General features: G+C 42.0%; 1 protein-coding gene across 2 annotated transcripts in view; it reads right to left on the bottom strand.

Annotated features, from left to right (window-relative positions):
- Window positions 1-4,354: 4,354 nt before the first annotated feature.
- Window positions 4,355-21,275, bottom strand: part of AMER3 (APC membrane recruitment protein 3) — a 34,494-nt gene continuing 17,573 nt past the window's right edge. Inside the window, exon 3 of one of the 2 annotated variants that reach the window (XM_090146970.1) lies at window positions 4,355-5,696. The gene's annotated coding sequence lies outside the window, so the exon portion shown is untranslated. The remainder of the gene's footprint in view (window positions 5,697-21,275) is intronic. The other variant, XM_090146968.1, reaches the window with a different exon arrangement.

The raw sequence follows: 21,275 nt of genomic DNA, 5'->3' as shown, positions 1-21,275 counted from the left end.
AAAAAAAGGAGTTTTATAGAGAGGAGTTAGCAGAGGACCTGACTACATGAGCCTTGATTAAGGTCCGTGCTGTAGCACATGTGCCTCTGACTTTGACCAGCCGTGAGCCTTGACAGAGTCAGAAGAAAGAGAGTTGCACGAGTGCAAAAGAAAGAAGTTGTGGTTAAGGCTGGATAAGAAGTTGCCTGTTGTCAACCAATCAGAGTGGGCTTGGGTGCATTGTCACTGCATGTTAACCAATCAGCTGCAGAAGTGTTACACGTGCTTTAGGCTGCAACCAATCAGAGGATGCTATGCACTATATCAGAGTTGTGCTTTATCCAACAGAGGGCCTCTGCTATCACTGTCATTAAGTGTCTGAGTCTGTTCAATTCTCCTGACAGAATTTGTGAAGGGCAAGCTGCTAAGGGTGATGACTTTGAAACATATGGTATCCATAATTTGAAGAGATGAGGTGTCAAGATGTAAAAATGCTGCAAAGTTGTTCCAGTTATGATGGACAGATCAGTAACGTGACTGCTATGATTTAAGTTAGGTGGAAGGATAAAGTAACCTCACACAATGAATGAACTGAGTTCATTTCAATCCCATCATGACTGGTTATTCCTTTTAGCACTTAGTTCTAGCAGTGACAATACTGAACAGATACTTGTATGCTGGCATTGATATCAGTGCTTTCTAGAATGTTTGCAAAAAATAGCTACTTAAATCATACTCTCTATCATTTCACGTTATTCCATCATAGCACAATGGTGATTTTTCTACTTTTTTTTTTTTTTTTTTTTTTTTTAGTTTATTCATTTTTAACTAGAAGAAGCTTAGGAGCTTTCACTTTAATTGTTACGATAGATAAAAAAAGACAGGAGTAAATCCTTCCAGGATGAGACAGCTCAGGGTCTGAAGCAGAATGCAAACATGTTTCCTTCTGAGGGAGATTTCACAATTGCTACTAACCACCAGAGTTTTCTGCTCTTTCCCATTTGGACCTAGTGACCAACTCTGAATACTTCCCCACTCCCCACCTACGATCAGAAGGGATTTTCTTGCATTAGAACAGAGTGTTGTTTGGAGATGTAGGATTTTTATCATGAGTGAGCAACACTGCTCCTTCACAATTCTTCCAGTATTTCTGCAGCTAAGGAGTAATATCCCATGACTCTTAAGAGGTTCTGAGGCCAGCCTCTTCCATTCTTGCCCTAACCCCCTCTACATTTTCATTACAGAAGCTTAACAAACTTAAAGAAGAAGGATGATGCTAACCTACTGGAAAGCTACTGTGTTCCTTGCCTCTGTCACTGTATCTTGCAAAATAGGTTGCTGTTTTGCTTTACTGCATTTGTCTTACCAAAAATTCTCATGATTCTAGCCCTACAAACAGCATCTTGGCTACCAGAGACTCTAGAAGGAGCAAACAGAATTCTTGACTGAGCAATCCCCCCCCAACAGAGTAGGCCATGTGATATTTGTGATTATTTTGAACCCGCTGGCAATCTTGCATTAGTGCTTAGAGATTTACCCAACACCTAAGAACACAGGAAAGCCTCCCTAATCTGCAGTGACCAAGGAATGCTCTGAAAGCAAACTGGAATTTGTTGGATTGTGTCCGTCTGGCTGGGCTATTTCCCAGCAGTTTGCTTTGAGCTTTGTAACACTTCATACTTATTCACAAATGCACAGCGGTATTTAGAGTATTTTTTTGCCCAAGTGAGTCACTGCTGGACTGCCTTCCATTAAAGCCTCCCCTAGGTTACATACAACACTCAGATATTTGCATTGAAGCTGAACATGTGACTACAGCACACGTAAACTCTCCCAAACTGGGTACTGGTTTCTGCACACGTTGTAAGAAAAACACAGAGGAGCTCTGGAATTTGTTTGGTAGCCAGAGTTCATGCAGTGAACTCAGTACCAGTGAAGGAAACACCAGGATGAGCAGATCTTCTGAGGAAGCGCAGCCCTTGTGATTGATAAAGCAGCATTGGATGACATGGAAAATACGAGGCTTTTCCAAATAAAGGCCTAGATTTGAAAGGATTCAGCGCTTTGGTTTAGCTAAATGTAGGAGTTTTTGGACCACAGGAGCCTCAGGAAAAGGAAAAAAAAGAAGGAAAAATCTTTTGTAGCAAAGTAATAATGTTTGAAGTGCACTCTGATGCTGCTTGCTGCTCGTGACAGGGTGAGCAGTGTCCTAGCAGTGGCACTCACTGTGCTGCAGTACATCTGGTTCTCAGCAAGCCTGAGAGGTGTGAAAATGAAAACGCTGTTTCCAAAGGAAGTTCAGCTCAGGTTTCAGCCAGAGGGTTGTGGTTTGGTCTCACAGCTCGCAGCAGGATGCAACCACCCTGCCTGCGTGTCACTCTTCAGGAGACCCCTGGCCACCTGCTCGAGCATCCATCTTTGCTCCCAGCTCGTTAGAAGCACCCTGGGATTTGCTGTGGAGGAGCAGCAGTCAATGCGTGCTTTGTTCTTTCTCTGTTCTTGAAATCTTCACAATATCCTAGGAGAAAGAGGGAAGGCATGCAGGTTTCCCCACACACCGCTGAGGCCCTGGCCAGATTTACCTCCCCTGGCCTGCACCTCACAGCACTCCCACCCCAGCCCTGGGCTCATGGGAGCAGGGCCCTGAGTTCTGCCCTTGGCAGCCCTCTTGGAACAGCCATGTCCTGCACACACTGCCCAGGCACCCGCTGCTCCGCTCTGCACAGGAGCACACCCTGGCCCTGGGCTTCGGTCTTCAGCCTGCTCTCCCTTATGCCAGATTTAACCCTCGTTGTTTCCCTTGTTTCATCACACAGTTACAAGTAATGAAGATGAAACACTTAAAGATGCGCCTGGAATTGAATACTTCCTTCAAGGAGCCGACTTGCTCATTTGGGAAGCACATCATACAAGGTAAGGGAGAGCTTTGGTCAAGAGCTAGGTCAGGATTGATGCCTCAGAGAGGCCAGAACTTCCCTTCCTCTTAACATGGCCCTTCTCAAAGCAGTGAGTGCCTACATTTAGAACTTAATCCACTTTCCAAATGGCATATGCTTGATAATCTACTAACTTCCTCAGGATAAAATTAGAGTACATAGCGTTCTGATCTCAGTATTCTGATTCTCCCAATGCTAATTGGCTGATGTACCAGGTTATTCTGTAGAGGAAAAGAATTAGGGGATAGTGCCTGTATAAGCTTCTGATGTAGGCTGGGGATTTAAAAAAAATACATAAGCTCTTCCTAAGCAGTAGATTTTTTCATTGAATGATAAATTTTCAGTGCTGGATAATAGTGATCCATTAGCATCTTATAAAACAATAAAATGATGTTGATTAGAGGCCAAACATAACATAGAATCCAAGTGACTTTAATACATAAGGTAACCAAATTACACATGGTAACTAAAATATAATACATAAAGCATATATACATCAAATATGATATATGAAAAATAGTTAACAAAATATGTTAAACATAGCATATGTATCATAATTACATATTCATATATGCATGGTAAATTCTATTAATCTGCTACTCAGATTTTTCTAAACAATACATACTTCCCATTTCTTCCCTATTCTTGACTTTGACAAGTATGTATGAACCCTCTTTTTAGGTGCATATACACAGGGTGTACACATGTATATTTTATCCTCCAAAAGTCCCACTGCTCTATACGCTTGCCATTATGTAAAAGTCAGAATATGTATCATTGTTCTCTCTTAAATATCCCTGTCACGCATCCTGTGCATTTCCTGCACACCATAAGGATTTACAATATCTTGCCACCAAGCACTCCAACCGACTTAAAACAATTCTACATTTTAAGTGAAACAAAAGAATTGCTGCAAACTTTTTGCTAAGTTCATGTCACTCATCTTTGTCTGGTGTACCCAAAGGAGTACCCAAACTCCATGTCATACTCTGCTTTGGAAGGAACAAAAGATCCTGGCGTGCACGTATGTGGGATATTTCTTCCTACATTTTTCCCAAACATTTTTGCTGGTATGAGATGATTTACACTCTGGTTCCTTAAAGCAGTAAGTGTTCTGTTCACTCGCAGGCAGTAAGTGGGGTTTCATTAAGAATAATACATTACCTGATACTTCACATCTGAAGTTTACATCTGAGTGCTGGGAGTTCCAAAAACCTCTGAAACTTGAGTGAACTCTGCATTGAAGAAGCAATGTCAAGGCTTTAGCAGAAAATTGCATTTTAAAAATAATCCTTCTCAGGACATTCTAGTACATTTCAGTAAACCACGAGAGGGAAAAACCCTCTTTTCCTCTTTCAAATTTGTCTTTAGTACATAGTTATTTTCTGTTTTTAATTGTTATTCTGATGTTACGTGTGGACATAACTGGTCACCGCTTCCGTTCTTGTAAAAACAGGACAGGAAATAGATAAGAAATTTCATAGAAACGGATCTGAAATTTTGTAGTTACAGATGTCTGTGTGATTTTTTTCATCGTTTATTTTAATTTTCTGTATTACTTTCTGTATTATCATCTGTAAGAAAGAAGAGAGTTGGTGAGCAAAGTTAATGACGGTACAGAAGTTAGCATTGTAATTCCAAAAGGAAAGGGGTCACCTGCGTAGGGACAGCGTTCTGTGCAGGCTACTTGTGCACTTATGTTCCAGGATAAGGCAGCCAAGATCAGATTAGACTTGGGGTATGAAAATAACTGTCCTATTAAACTGACTCCAACCACATCTTTACCAAAAAAAAAAAAAAGAAAATTGTGTTTATAATGTATCTTACCCAGTTCTTTCTGGTTTATCACTTGGAAAAAGAAGGCAGCTGTTTTCTGGGACGTAAACAGAGTTTTTTCTCTCCTTTAAAACAAAGTCAACTAAGTTCTGTTTTAATCCACCTATTTTTAGTATATTTACCATTTCTGCTACATGATAAATGCATGTGTCTGGACAGTATAGGACACACTGCAACAGGTTGCCCAAGGAGGCTGTGGATGCCCCATCCCTGCAGGCATTCAAGGCCAGGCTGGATGTGGCTCTGGGCAGCCTGGTCTGCTGGTTGGTGACCTGCACACAGCAGGGGGTTGGAACTAGATGGTCATTGTGGTCCTTTTCAACCCCTGCCATTCTGTGATTCTGTGACTCTATGATACCAAATTATGCTTACTGATATTTTGTTTGGGTATTTTCAGAATATCTTTTTCCAAGGAGTAATGTAAAGTACCATCTACAACCCTGTTGCTCTAAGGTGATTAAACTGTTGCCATAAAATATACAAAGCATTTCTGTAAAATTCAAGAAAAATTATGGCAATGAAAAATAATTATACTTCCTCAAAATGACTTCACAGGTGAATGATCATTCTGCATATATCTGTGTATTAAAATATAGTGATGTTTTCTGTTGTCATGTGGCAAAATATGACAAAAATACACTGTTTTTCTTAAACCTTCTAGTCATGGCACAACTTCCTCCAAAATCCTACTTTTTTTTTTTTTTTTTTAAAGAAGATGATTAGTTAACATCCATCTGCAAACATGGTTTCAAGGGCATGAAGTTGTCAGGAAGCACTGCTGAGACAGGCTGGCATCACCAACTGCTGTGACACCGCTGGTGGGATTTCTAGAGAAAAGTCCTGTTGAGTTTGATGTAGTTGCAACGTCCTTGTTACTTCGCCATGCAATATAATATGTAGAGGTGGGCTGCATCCATATCTACAAGTGGGTTCTTCAGCAATCACCTGCAATACAAGCAAAAACATCCTAAGTGTTTGCATATTTGTCATAGTATCGTAGAGTCATAGAATCCTTAGAGCTGGAAGGGACCTTTAAAGGCCACGTGGTCCAACTGCCCTGCACTTCACAGGGACACCACAGCTGGATCAGGTTGCCCAGGGCCTGATCAGCCTGGCCTTGAAAGTCTCCATGGATGGGGCATCCACCACATCTCTGGGCAACCTGTGCCAGTGCCTCACCACCCTCACTGTGAAAGACTTTTTCCCTATACCCAACCTAGATCTCCCCTCTTTGAGCTTGAAGCCATTTCCCCTTGTTCTATCAGGCCCTGCTAAAGAATCTGTCCCCTTCTTTCTCGTAGCTCCTCTTTGAATACTGACCAATTATTTCCGATATTTTATTTAACAACATACTGTTGAAAGAATGAAGAAGGGAAAATGAATGAAGATAAGATCAGATACTGGCTACCACTAGAGTGCTACTTTGTTGATTCAAAGTAGATAGTATTTCAGCAACATAAAACAGCAGAATTTAGTACAAAAACTCTTCCTGGACACAGGTAAATATTTTATTAGCATCGAGATACCAACTGCTGTAACATTCATTGAGAATTTTCTAACAGAGCAGAGTGCAGTGCTGTGAGGCATCCTGTTCCCTTCCTGTCACATGTGTGTCTGCTACCTGCTTTGACAGCAGTGATGTAGAAACAAAGCAAATAGGTATGGAGGGAATACATCTGTTCTTCTCTGGAGTCTGTAATGTGTGCTCTTCCAGGAATCTCTGCCCAGCAGAGTCCGTTGCAAGGGCTGCTCAGTGACTGCTTCACGGGTAGAAAGAAGCCCAGGGTTTGGTGTGGCAGGAGGGATTCAAGAGGGCCACTATAGCTGTACTCCAAATAACATCTAAAAAGCTCCTACGTTTCAGTATGCCAGAGGCAGCCATCATTGCTTATTTGTTATTTTTCAGAAGTATCTAAGACGGGTCCTTAGCAGGAATTGTCTGTGGGAGGAATAGGCTCATCCTTTCCTTAATTGCCTCATGCATAGAGTCCTCTGTGTGCCACCACCCTGCCAGCCCTCCTAGGCAGCAGCATAACCAGCTCCTGGAGTGATGGCACATCCCAGTGCCTGGGAGCAGCCACGGCCCTGCCTGCCTCAGGAACACTTCCCAACCTGGACAGACTCCTAATCCTCTGAGAATCTCAAACACATACATTGCAGCACTATTTGGCTGGCCAGCACAGCAATCCTTGATCTGATAGCTGATTTTCCATGGGTTAAAAGGATCACTGAACCCATTTCTTACCCAGCCCTGTTCAGTGAGCCTGGAAACAGCAGAAGCATTGCCAGCTATTGTCGTGGAGGTGCAGGATGCCACAAGACACAAAGAGCTGGCAGAACTCTGACACCAAGTGGCTGCTCGCTCAGCTTCCAGACCCTGCAGTGCAACCTCTGCACATCTCTGCTATAGAGGCCTCCAGCAGGGGGGCCTCATTGCATGATTTTTACATAATTGATATGTTTAAGTCACTGGGCTTCATGTGCCTAGAGTGATGAAGCCAGACCAGCTGAGGGTATCCCCTCAAGTTCTGTCACTCCTAAGATTTTTGCCAACAAGTACATTTTCTTTTCCATGCTCCTGTTATTCAGAATGCTTGTCAAGAATGAGAGTTTTGGCACCTGAAAATCCTCACATAACTGGAATTCTGCCATTCCCTGAAGAAACACGGATGCTTAGCATGTGTCGGGAAAAATGATCTGAAAGCTGCTAAGTGCAAAGGCATTCTCATCTGCTGGAATCGCTGTGATTTCTTTCCAAGTACTCTGCTTTGCTCCCAGTGTGTGTCCTGCCTTCAGGAAGGTATTTTTCTATCTACTCATAAAATAGAAAAGTTTGAAGATCTCTAAAGCATCATCTGCTCTGGAAAATCTCACCAGAGCCCTGTTGCTCTGGTGAAACAATCTCTTTACAGTGAGGTAAGTAAGATTCAGGGTGGTGATGTGCTTCTTCAAAATACTACAGGTCACCATCAGAGTTGCTAATGGGATAACGTGTGTGTGCTGCTTCTCAGAAGCCCAGAAGGAAAGGCCAGGAGGTCATGCAAAGTGTGAGAGATGTCCACCATGCAGGTTTTACCTGATGATATGAATTGCTCTGAAATCAATACTTCGCCAGTGATCACTGAAAAAATCTGACAACACCTGTGAATACCTTGACCTTCATGAGAATACAAAAAGGATTCTGAGAGTACAGCATTCCGATACACGCGTGTCCTTTTTCTAGCTGTATCATATGGGGTAGACTGGCTTTGCAGCATTACTGACTCAGTTGAAGCAGGAATGACTGCCCTGCACGGAGCAGTGCATTATCAGCCCGTGAGCACAAGGTGGCACAGCAGAGTAGGACTACAGATGGACGAGAAAGGAATTTGGAAGATGCGGTTTATGTTGCAGTTTTTGTCATATCTCAGCTGTCTCCGCAGATTGAAACTGTGGGATATTCTCAATGACATCCCAGCTCTCAGTCCTTCCTTTTACAACCACATTTGAAGATTTATCTTGTTTCTGTTCTGTTCGTTGCTGGAATTTCTAAGTCTCGCTGTACATCCTTGGAATTTCCTCATTTGTTTTACTTTTTGATTCATCTAGTTCTTCCAGAGGTTGCCTAAGAAACATAACACGATCTAATCTTTTGTTTGCTGCAGTGGAATACTGGCTCTTTAAGGCCATAAGGGATGTTTTGCAAGATCAGTTGCTCATCTGCCTAAGGGAATCTGTTTAAAACATTTGATGTAGTCTCTGCTAGAAAGAGGAGCGTCTTGGGAGCTATTAACCTCAGAGGCAAGCTAAAATGGAGGGCCACAGATCTCTTTAAGGGCATAGAGTGAAGAATCTTGTAGTGGGACAACAGAAGGTTTCTCTTTCTCTCATCTGAGACAAAAAATCATAGAATTGCCTGGGTTGAAAAGGACCACAGTGACCATGTAGTTTCAACTCCCCAGCTATGTGCAGGTCACCAACCAGCAGACCAGGCTGCCCAGAGCCACATCCAGCCTGGCCTTGAATGCCTGCAGGGAGGGGGAATCCATAACAAAGAACAGAGGTATGTTAGTGTTCTGAACCTCAGAACTCAGAGTGATGAGATGAGTGAAGAGTTAACCAGGTATGTGAAGGAGGACTGAGCTAATGTGTGCTCTGCAAGATAGGAGAAAAACCTGCTGATGCAGCTGAAGGGAAGCAGGGATTGACATTCGAAATCAAGGCAGTCAGTACTGGAAAGGGGAATCGAGGCAGGCTCTTTGCAGGCGATATTTCTACCATGTAGGAATGCTGTGAAGCATTCTTCATCTAGCCTGGGCATTTGGATTGCTGTAACCTTGATGTCAAGGTTATTTAATAGCTCTGCTACAGCATTATCACGCAGAGCTGATTGTTCTAGCTGGTTATGTAGACTGGAAGTTAGCTGGGAATTTTTTCTTGTAATGACTTGCAGATGGACAATAAACAGCTTTTCAAAACTTGTGAATGCTATGAGAATTCACTTTTACTGGAGCAAGAAAAAAAAAAGTATCCAGAAAAATAGGAAAAATGCATGGTTTCCTAGATTGCATCACTTGCCCATTAATAGTACAGAATTGATCAGAAGCATGAGGCACAAAATAGATAATCTATTTCAGCAGTCTGCCATGGAGTTATTCAGAAACTCCCATGAAAGAAAACATTTTTAAAATACCATCATCACTAATTGGCCCATTTTTAAAGCAGCAAAATATTTTGCAGGAAAGATTTTCATTTCCCAGTCAGCTCAGTTTCTCAGAGCACGTGTCATTTCTGAATGTGCCCTGAGCACACTACTGCCCGCTAACAAGGTAAGTGCTGTGACTGCTGTTTAGAAGCACGTTTTGTAGGAAGCTTCCCATAATACTGGCAGTACGAGGTTGGATTGCAGTCCTGCTGAAGACTGACCATCCAAAAAGAAAGTGTGCAGCTATGCTGGTGACCATGAGTTATGGGTAATTCTGCATAAGGTTCTAGGGCCCTTGATGGTGTAAATTAATCCTTTGTGTAATATTCTAACTATGAACACAGTGTGTTTTTGCTTGTAAGCCTCACGTTGAGTTGTAATGAGTTTTAAAACGGGAAATAAATGCAATGCCAACTCTACTCCTTGACTTTCTCCAGCCTTTGTATGCTACTCCAGAGATCTTAAACCAGTATTTTCTAAGCAGAAGAGAGAAACAGCCATAGCACAAAGGGTACGACTGTAGTACTGAATGTTCCATGACCCAGCTGGGCACTGATCACGCTGCGTTGTGACCTGACAGCGACGTTGCCAGAAGCCACCTGTGTAAGAAAGACAATCTGCCACTCTCAGGGAATCAAGAAGCTGTACTGTAAAAACATTTTCTGCTGTTATAAGCTACATCTGCCAGAGAACGCTGTGCCAGCGTAATATCCTGCGTATCGTAAAACATAATACCTGTGCTGACAAAGCACTGTCCCAGCCTAAGCTGCTAGCTCTTCCTTTCCTCTTGCTACACAATAGAAAAGGCACAGAAAGAAAGAAAAAAGACAGAGCCTCCTGAACTGCCTCTTTGCTGGAGAATCGCAGTCATGCAGCCATAATGGGGTCCCTGTTTGTACTGCTGGGAACCAGATCTGTTTTTATTTGTCCCCATAATTCATTGACAAATAACAAATGTTCCCTGCCTCTCTTAACTGCATCTCATATCGTTCACCTGAGACAAGTAGGTTTTTCTATCTTCATGACTGCATTCCTTCTCTAAATCTTTTCTTTCTGCAGACACATCCTAAAAAATTTCAGATCAGAAGGAGAGTTAGTAGAAGTATTTTATGAGCATGTAAGCAAATAGGATTATCACAATGTGATAATATAACTGATATATTAGATAGAATCTTCCCCTGCTCCATCCCAGCCCGTCTTTAACACCAACTCACTTGAACAACATCATTCCAATGTGTTTCTCCTGGAAGAAATAGTGTCTGAGCTTTGTTGTGCTTTCATAGGTACCCAGCTGTCGCTGTAAGTTACAACATCATCACATATTCAGTGCACATGATTACATGGGCAGGATCAGGCTGTCAGAATTTGTATCTGTAATCTCTGGTTCCAAATGAAGTTTGCTGTTTTGCTGTTTGCAGCTTGTTCCCACCCTCATTGTGCGCTTCACAGCTCACATTCATCCTCTGAGTCAAGGTCACAGACGGTCTGAAAATCAATTTCCCATGCCTCCGTTCTGCCATCCTCAACCTTAACTCTTATCTCTACGAAAGAGCTGCCAGCACAGACCTAATATCTGATGCACTGAAACAAGTTCACATATGCAAAATCTTTGCCAAATAGGAGGCCTGTAATTAAACAGTCTGTAAATAATCTCTTCTTCTAGCTATCACGAGCATTTCAGATTATTTTTATTGGATACTCATTCAAATCTTGCCAGTGCTGCATTTTGCTGATGTTGATTGAAATGGTAATGAAGGCAGTAAGGCCTCTCAAATTCTTCAGTTTGTCACAAAGATGCAATTTACAGGCAGTTAGCAGTGTCACAATTGCATCTGGCTCCTCAGCTGCGAAGGCCCAGCTCGTTGTGTCTGCAGGGCACGGCCGGCTTGGGTTGCAGCGAATGCTGCCTTATCCTTGTGTGGCACGTTTGCAGTATGTTTGTTGACTTGCTAAAGTTGGGGTCAGCAAAAAAGACCCTAATAATCATTTTAGCAGATAACAGATTTGTATAAGCACGTTTGCAATTATTTTTCCTAAGCTGGCTCTTTTTCTTTTGCTAAGCAAAGCCCAGTGTTCTGCCAGTCTCTGCAGTGCTCTTCCTTAACATTCTTTCAATATTTTCACATCCAGACCATGCCTGCATCTGGCTTGCTTTGTGCATAAAATCATTTTATCCACATGACTTATACTCTAATTCATGTTCTGTTCATTTTACTTCCAGATATCAAAACTGTCCTTTCCCCTGGCTTTGGAAAGCACAATATTGCCTGTTGTATCCACTCAGAATGTTGTCACAGAGCTAGTATTTTTCTCTCTATTATGCTAGCCCAAAAGTCTGTTGTTTTGCATGCATCCCTTGACCTCTTTTATTCTGTAACAACAGCATTTTGTGGTTAACCTCCCTTCCAAGGCTTCTGATGGCCAATCTCTGCCCTGTCAACTGTCTCCTAGTCTACCTAGATATTGATTCCCATTTATGATTAACCAACAGTACTACTCTTCATTTGCTCCTTGTTACTGTTCCAATGAAATGAGTAATATTTTGTCCTGTGCAGACTGCTCTGGTTGGAAATCCACCCTCCAAGTCAGACAGCACTAGCTGGCACTTCAGTTTCTGATGGTTGAACTGGTAGTGTCTCATTGTTCCCATGTACTCACACAACTTTCAGTGTCCATCCATGGATGTTTGCTATTATCCCTTCTAGACTCCATTTCTAGTTCTTTGGGACGGAGACCCCTAAACTGATGTTTGTTTTCCCCTTAGCACAGGGAGAGAAGAAGGGCAAGGGGAAAGAAAATCAGACATCCAGGTGTGGAATATGTGGGCACAGTGACAACAGAAACATTTACAAGATTATCACTCTCTGATTTTGCAAAACTAAAATTGAAATTGAGTCTTGCTGGAATATTGTCTATGGTCAACTAACCTCGATGTTGTAGCATACCAAGTCCTGCTCATTTTCACCTCCTTACTCTATTTGTTGTGATATTTCTTTGGCAGTAAAGAGGCCTGCTGTTAGATCTATAATGAAATGGGCTTTTAATAAATGTCATGAAGCAGTAATGTGACACACAGATAAAGCAGCATGGAACAATTTCAAATTTAAATAAAGTGAATGCTTACATTCTCAGGAACAAATGAATTTCATTCGCTCTTACTGAAGAAAGTCAGAAAGAAAGAGAGCTAGAAAGAAATTACCAGGTGTTGCATAAGATGTCAATGGTTCCATTTTGAGTGATGATGAAATAGGACAAATCCACCACTGCTTCTATCTGAAAAGTGTCAGGTCACCTAGTTTTCAAAGATGAGAATATAAAGTGGAATCTTTTCCAACTCAGAACTGAAGTGAAGTTGCAGAACATTCAGCAGAGGAATGAGACTTCTTGGGGCAGCCTCTTACACTGACAGAGGAAAGTTTTCTTCCAGGAACCCACGGAAAGGTCTTGCATACCAGAACCCTCCTGTCTCACAGAATGGTGAGGCATGCAAAAATAATAGCAGCTCCTCAATGCCAGGCTCATGTGTGCTGCTTCATGGCAGAGGTCTGAAAGCTCACTGATGTCTCTGATGTAAATTCAGGAGCTTTCTGCGCCACCCTCAGAAAGAGATAGTGCCTGTCTGAGCTCTAAAGCTGTGCAGCCCTTATGAAGAGATCTTAGGACACACTAATCTTTTTTACAGAAGATAAATGCTTTATCAGGGAAAATTACACCCTCAGAAGGGCTTATCAGCTGATGAAACTTCTTGTTTTGCTAACAGCTATCTGATTTGTGTGTTATAGAACACTTAGACTGAGGAATCCATCTGCATCTCTGAGGCTTTAAAAACTCTTGTGGTGTTTAAAGAGCAGTAGTCTAGAGATGCCCTAAAATCATAAAGCTGAAGAGACCAGGGAAGCTGCTGAGATGCTGAGATTCAGCCTGGGCAGTCCAGGTCTCAGGTCTTCTGATAGGTGTTCACATGACAGCAGCATCCAATCCAGTAAGAATGTGGTTGTTAGGGAAGCACTGCTCTTATCACTGTGTTCAGAGCTTCGCTGGGACTGCAGTTCCGCTTCTGTTACCAGCAGGGCTGTTGGGGCAGCTGGGGCAGCTGTGTGAGGATTCTCAGAACTTTGTGTCTTCAGGCACTGAGGATCCTACCATGTGGTTTTCCTTTCTGATCCTGCCAGCTAATTTGTTCCATTGGCAACAGGAATATTGTCTCTAGATGACCTTCCCGCACCTGGTGACTGTGTTTCTAATCATAATTCACACATTTGACCTTCTAACAAGCAGCTTAAGCATTAAAAATGTATGAGCCCTTGGTAAGGGGGGGACAGCTAAATGGCTGCAGTAACACTAAAGCTGTGGTGGACCTGAATTATTGATAGAAAGGGTGGTGTTCCTTTCCTTTTAGCTACTGAATAATACATTGAAAGCTGCACAATAAGATTATTTTCATTACTCACATAAATGACTTGTTCAGTATCAAAGAGTGAGGAGAACAAATGAAAAGTGCCCTGGAGTGGCAAACATATTACACTTCAAAAATTCAACTTCTAGTATATTTATTCACTTTGGATCTATTTTCCAACAAATGTTTTGTTTTAAAAGACATATTAGGGAACATTTCCCATAATTTAGGGACTGTGAAGTTAGTTTTGAATTCCTTGCATATAACTGATGCTGCCAATGAAGTTTATCAGTAGAGAAAAACTGATGTGTTCTTTATTATTGCTGCCCAGAGAGGCTGTGGATGCCCCATCCCTGGAGGTGTTCAAGGCCAGGTTGGATGGGGCCTGGGCAGCCTGGTCTGGTATTAAATGTGGAGGTTGGTGGCCCTGCATGTGGCAGGGGGTTGGAGATTTGTGATCCTTGAGGTCCCTTCCAACCCTGGCCATTCTGTGATTCTGTGTGATAATTAGTGGGTGCACATGCTAACCTAAATAAAAAATTGCATTTAGGAGTTAAAGTTACCAGGCAGATTGATTTCTTCATATCCTGTCCTTACAGTTGTTCTGTTTTTGAATCCCTCATTATTCCTCCATGCCGTACGCAGCACTGAGACGTCTCCATCTGCGTAGCATTATGGAGGTTTGAGTTTGTTCAATTTTGCTTTTCCTATTTAGCCTGATTGCGGTAAAAATAACCCTTACATAAGTGTTTGCAGGAATTAATAGTCTGTTTGGCTTTCGACGCTGCCTGGGGCTATTAGATCTCCTGGCTGGTTATTAATGTACCCAGCAAGAGTCCTGTTGCAGATTTGTGTTAATCAGCAGCATTCTTACTGCAGGCAATAGACCATGGCTGCCCTGAATGGTGAGTAGAGAGCTGCTTCTACGTTTCCCCTTGTGCTGCTCTGCCTCAGGGCTGTGTGTTGTTGCCTTTGAACTGGACGGCTCCTTTTCTACCAGCTTCCAACTTCAGCACAGACTCAGCAATATCTGTTAGGCTGCCTGGGCAGCTTTCTATTTATATCCCTTTTGAAAAGAGAAAGTTTCTTTAAACTGAAATTATTCAAATTCATTTGTTACAAGCACTGTGGAAAAGTGACACTTCCAAAATAGTGTGTTTCCTTTTTTCTGTTCATATTTTCCTAGTAAAAGAGCTAAGAATAGCACAGCTATGAGTATTGCCTCAGATAAGTATCATCAAATGCTATCTTTTAGTCATATATTGATTCAGAACCCACTCAAATGATCTCCATGGATTTTAGACAGTCTTTAGAATATCTGCTTTTGGGAGACTTTACATTTAATACTGCAAATTCCATAGAATCATAGAATGGCCTGGGTTGCACAGGCCCACAATGCTCATCTCGTTCCAACCCCCTGCTGTGTGCAGGGTCACCAACCAGCAGACCAGGCTGCCCAGAGCCACATCCAGCCTGGCCTTGAATGCCTGCAGGGATGGGGCATCCACAGCTCCTTGGGCAACCTGTTCAGTGCCTCACCACCCTCTGGGTGAAAAACTTCCTCCTAATATCCAACCTAAACCTCCCCTGTCTCACTTTAAAACCTTAGAACTTTTTAGCAGCCTCACAGACTGTTCCCTTACACACCTTCAGCTGATGCAAATTAAACAACATCAACGCACTTCTCAACACAACTTTCTGCACTGCTCAGCCTTCTAACTATCCAGCTTCAATCCCCGTGTGCGTTCAGATCACAAGTTCTCAGCAGGACTGTCAAGATTTGATAAATGCTGTGTTGCTGGAGTCTGTCTGGTGAGAGGAGCTGCTCTGAGCTCAGTGTAGTAGCCTGCAAAGTGACTATCCATGAGTAGAACAGAAACATGTACCACTGACCTACTTAGCATTGAAAGTCTCCATATTCCATTATTAATGAGCTGTTCTGCTTAAAGCCCTCCTTGTTGTGCACACTTAGTTCAGTGTCGGGGAGATTCCAGCAGTTCTTTCATTTCTAGACTAATGCAAATAGAATCTCTCTGCTTTATTGTCCGACATCTTCATCCAATGGGACACGTACAGATGAAGTATGTGGACTGAGTCAGAATTTGGTATTGACATTGCATGTTTCTTTCTTAAAGACAAGGCACTGCAATAGGGCATGCTTTTCTTCTCAGTCGACTCTGATGAGCTAAAAAGGCAGGAGAAGGAAGTCCTCCTGGGCTATGCTTAGCAGTGTCTGTGACATACAGACAGCAGTATGTCTGCACTGAGAGAAGTTATTTAAGTATTGCAATTTTGTTATTTAGGAACTGACTGCATGGCTGTACGGGTTTAACTTAATAGCAGTCTCTTAGAAAAACAGGAAGGCCAGACGGTGAGTCAGTCCAGGATACATCCTGGTAAACACTTCAGGGTAGGCAAAGGACAAATGCTTAAACTGTTCCTTTGAGCTTCGTAACGTCTAGGTTCCTGCCAAGGTGAATAGCTGGCATTGCCAGTGATGGGGTACAACAGGTCACCAGTGTTGTGAAGTACTAAGCAGATTTTATGCTGTGACATGAGGGAGATCTGTTGAAGGAAAATGACTGCCTGCTGCAGGCTCCAGCAGAGCACTAAGCTGAGCCATCCCTAGGTTTTCTGCTAGGTGAAAACCTCCACAATGAGTTAGATATTCTGCAAAAACTGCAGTGTTTTGTGTTTTTTTTTTTTCTTATGCTCAATATTAAACACACTACTCCTGAGTGAAGACTTTTTCTTAACAGTTATCACCATGAGCCTGGTATGCATCCAGGCAGATCTGCTCAGGCAGTGATGGCCATCAGGCCAGGCACTTCTTGTGCTGCTGGGCTACTCTAAAAGCAGCCACAACCCAGAGGTAAATGCACACACACAAACACAAATGCAGATGCATTGTGCATTGTATCCTACAGTAGCACATGAGCTGTACCCAGCACTGCACTGAATGGGAGAGAGAGGAGTTCTGTGACATTTTTTCTTCTGTTTCAGTCATCAGTGCAGGCTGCTGTAAGGCTTTCCTGTTTCAGATCTTACAGAGTTGCTCTGCCAACTGGAGATCAGCCAGCATCAATGTGCAACCCTGAAATGTTGCAGTTCTTTGATAATGCTGTTGCATGAATGTTTTTCTCAGCCTAGGAAAGGTACTCCCTTTTCACAAAGGCAGTTTTTGGAGAGACGATCCAGGATTTCCAGTCTTTAATCACACCTAAGAATCTGATCCACCGTCCTCTTGATCCCCATTACAGCTGCTCATCCACCACTTTTTCAAAGAATGTTGAGCTGCTGACCTGCTTTCATCCCATAACCACAGCGCAGATGTTCTGTTGCCCCTCCCCACAATTGTCCATAAATTAGGACACAGTCTATTGTAAACTTTCATGTCTTTTAAATGATATGAATATAGAATGGGTTGGACTATCCAGGAAATGAACTCCAAGGGTTCCCTACCACAATAAGACCAGCTGAATACATTTTTTTTTTTTTGCTCCTCCTGGGGAAGGGAAGCACTATTGATAAAAGTAGATGAGTAACAGTTAGCATTTGTTTGGTAAGCATTTGTATTCTTGCAGATGAATCAATTGAGAGGTCATTACATTTTAAAAGCATTATCTACAGAGTAAATGGGAATTCTGTTTTATTTAAAAAATGAAAAGTCACCACTTAGCAATCATAAATGAATGATCTTTTATGTTTTCAAGTTCTCATTTTCATCCCCTAAAGAAACTCACTTAGCAGATCAGCAGGGCACAGTAGGCAGGATTTTTTTTTTTAGTATTTTGTCACAATAAAACCACGTGAAAACAATCTATGAATGATGCACAAATGGTGAAAAGGGAACGATTTGTTATGTCATAAAACACAGGGCATAACAAGCTCCCAGACATTGATCAGGCAGTTGATGTAAAGTAGAATTCAATAGCACAAAATGTCACAGAGGTCAAAACTATGTATTGGTTCAAAATGAGATTAAATAGATAATGGAAAATATACCTGTTTCTTATGTCCAGTGGCATTGATATTACTTGCCTTTAGCTTAGATATCTTACTACCACTGAATGCCAAAGGATGAGAAACTCAAGAGTATTTGGTTTGTTTTTATTTGTCCCACTTCTATTTTCTTTCATAAGCATTCTGTCCTAGTCACTGCTGGGGAGTGAATGGGGCTTTCATCTGATCTGATATGGATGCTTTGCATATTCATAGAAATGCAGCTGTTCAGTGTGTCGAACTGTCACTGTGTCTTTTCTCTCATTCATAAGAACAGAATTCCTCAGAAATACACTTGTATTATGGAAGGTGTGAGTCCAGCTTTGTGAAAGGCAGCAAAGAAGTTTCCAAATATTACTGTGTGCAGTGCAGTGTTTTTTAACAAACTAACCTGAAGCCTTCATGCCTTACTCATCTGTAATAAATATTGAAGTGAACCTCACTGAAACCACAGTTGGGCTGAGCAGACTTTTTCCAGATTTGCCATTTTGGTAAAAGCACACAGATTTTTAAGAATTTTCAGTTATCTCCCAGGTCATAAAAGGCCCAGACTTCCAGAAACCAGTGAAAGATATCATTTATTGCACTTTGTGTTCTTAGGTATTCATGCCCACGGAAATACGATTATGAAACTGCACTAAGTTATAAGTTAATGGAGAGTTCAGAGTTGCATCTTTAAAAGGTATTTGGTGGTGGTGTACCAAAGAGAAGGACGTAATCCCTGCCAGTGATCCCTTCCCATCTTCAGAAGTTGTGTTGGAAAAAAAGTCTTCAGCCCTTCAAGCAAAATCAGCTCCATTGCTACCAAGCTGTGGTTGCTGGATATTCTTCCCTAACTTCTAAGCTATTTCCTACAAAATGTCAGGAATCTCCTGCCAGAAAGCATAGCAAAGAAAGGTGTTTAACATTAGCATCACTTTGATAGTAATCAGACCCTTAGTTGACATATAGATGGTCTTCCTGTATGCTAGAGAAATCTCCCTTTGTGATGGGATATGTTTTCCACTGCAAGAAGTTCTGTTCTGGGCTATTATTCATAGTTCTGTTGTGCCCACTTTAAATTGTTATGCCTTCATTTGATTCTAGTACTAAAGTGGTTTGCTGGCTGATATGATGAGAGATACGTGTTTTTAAATGAAGTTTATTGATTTATATTCTGCATATGATTGCCTTATTAGATGAAAACACTTTTACAGATTTCCTGGAATGATGACATTGAGTGACTACTGAAAAAACATCACATGCCCTTAGGTCACCTTGAGAGTGAGTTGCTCTCTCTGCTTTGGACAAAAAGAAGATCTGGAAGTCCCCTTCTGGAAGTCCTGCAGCTTTGTGTCCAAACGACATACAAGGAAATGCAAAGGAAGGTGGATAAGGAACTGCTCTCTCTGCAACCTCTTTCCTGAGGCTAGACATGAAGTTAATGCTGCTTCTAGTAATGTTATCTTCAGATCTGCATCTCTTCCCTTCCTGCAGAAGAGAATCAGTGCTAAGAAGGGTAAAAGAGGCAGAACAAACAGGGCAACAGTGGGGAACTCTGACGGGTTTGGGTCAGAAGATTAGAAATAAGGAAATTTCCCCATCCTAATGGAGAATGCTCAGGGTATACAATTGCCAAGGAGCAGTTTTCCTACAAAAGGATTGTTTTTGCTGAACTGTTCTGTTGTTGCTTTGTTGTTGTTGCTGTTGTTTGTTTGTTTGTTCGCAGACCAGTGGGAAAGCCATTCTAGAAGTTGATTAGGAATCCTGTCTATTCTCTGAACAATGAATAGCTTGGTGGACAGAACTGTAAACAAACTCATCTGTTCTAAATGCTCTCCCAATTTAAAATACAGCATTTAAAATATAGCATTTTTCAAAAGCTTCATGAATAATTAAAAATAAACTAATAAGAGAAGGTCAGTGGTAATTTATTAAGCCAGTAATTCTTGTAACTCAACATTAAGAGGTGGCAGTTCATTGCAAACAATGCTACTGTTGTCTGAGTCCTTCTAGGCAAAAAAACAGAAAACATTTCCAAGCTAATTGGAATCTGCGTGAAGCATTCATTGTTTCAACACATGCAGCATCCCATCAGAAATCAGTGACTAACAGTGCATTTATTGATAGAACCAGCCCAAAAGACTGAGAAGTCAGCTCTGCGGTTCTTGAGCCATGGTGCTCGTTCTGTCCCACATGTATGAAGAAACTTCACAATGTCTGGGCTGCGAAGGAGATTGTGAAAAGGGATGTGGAAGGATGGTATGTGACCTGTGCACTGGAGTGAGCAGTGATTTTTGGTAAATCTCTGCATGAAGTCGGGGCAGATTTGTGACCGCTGTCAGTGCTCCACGATCCCTGATGGGTGTTCACTCACACTGCTGATTAAGCAGGCTGTGCATGCAGGGCTGCCTTGTGGGGCAGCGCGTGGAACAGTGCTGTGCCTGGTGTGCTATCCCAGAATGTAGCTTCTTCTGGGTTTCTGAGCTCCTGCAGCACATCAGGCCAAATGGAAGCTGTTCCATGTGAAATAAACTTCGGTCCCACTGCAGTGCACTCCTGAGAGCCCATATTACCTATATTATTCCACTATCCAAGTCTTCCCAGCCCATTAAAAAGTCCAAAGAATGGAGAGCTGCAGCATCTGGAAGGAGCATATGCAGGGAAGAGGTACATGTCTTTAAAAGTAAAACCAAATGCCTATGGGATAGCTAAACTGTGCAGCTTAGGTTGCTTTTTTTTAAGACTATAGAGATTAAAACATCCCTTTGTCTTCCTCCCTCATTGCTGGCTCAGCTACACCAATGTTCACACAGTGAAAGTGGCCTGGACACCACTTCCATTTTGGAACTGTATCAGCAGCTTCCTGAGTTCCCAAAAAAGGCCATTGGGTTCACAGCATTCATCCTGCCCCAGCCACGTGGCACTGGTTTGCAGGTGTCTCTGTTACTGGTTTGCTTGGTGCAGGGGATGAGTAACCCAACTGTTCTGTCGTGGTCATCTGTTATTATTCTGTAAGTCTTTTCTGGGTGGTGATAGAAAAATAAGTGGCTCTATAGGGTGTTCCTCCAAGAAATTGGTTATACCTCTCAAGAAATTGTCTCTAGAGCTTAAAATACGTTACCAGGATACTTGTCATGATGTATTGTTTACTATTGACTTTCAGCATAAATATTTGAATGCTTGCCACGCGAAAAGTCCTAATTGTCTACATCCAGCCTGGTGAGTTCATTTGAAATGTTTTGTTTTCTGTTCCTTTTTGTAGAATGTAAGGTACAATACTAGCTGAAGAAATTGAGAAATTGTTTGTTTCTTCATTTGTTTTTGCCAGCACTGTCTCACAGAAATACAATCATCTGCCTACTCAAAGAGAAGCCAAAAAGGTCTGAGGTCCCACTGCTAGTCAGGACTGAGTCAGTAACTGTTACTATCCAATACTTATAATCTTTTTTTGTTATTTCCT

This window comes from Phasianus colchicus, chromosome 10 (genome assembly GCF_987193195.1).
Source record: "Phasianus colchicus chromosome 10, bPhaCol1.hap1.1, whole genome shotgun sequence".
Lineage (NCBI taxonomy): Eukaryota > Metazoa > Chordata > Aves > Galliformes > Phasianidae > Phasianus > Phasianus colchicus.
Note: the sequence above shows the minus strand (reverse complement) of the source record. Positions and strands in the feature narration are given on the sequence as shown.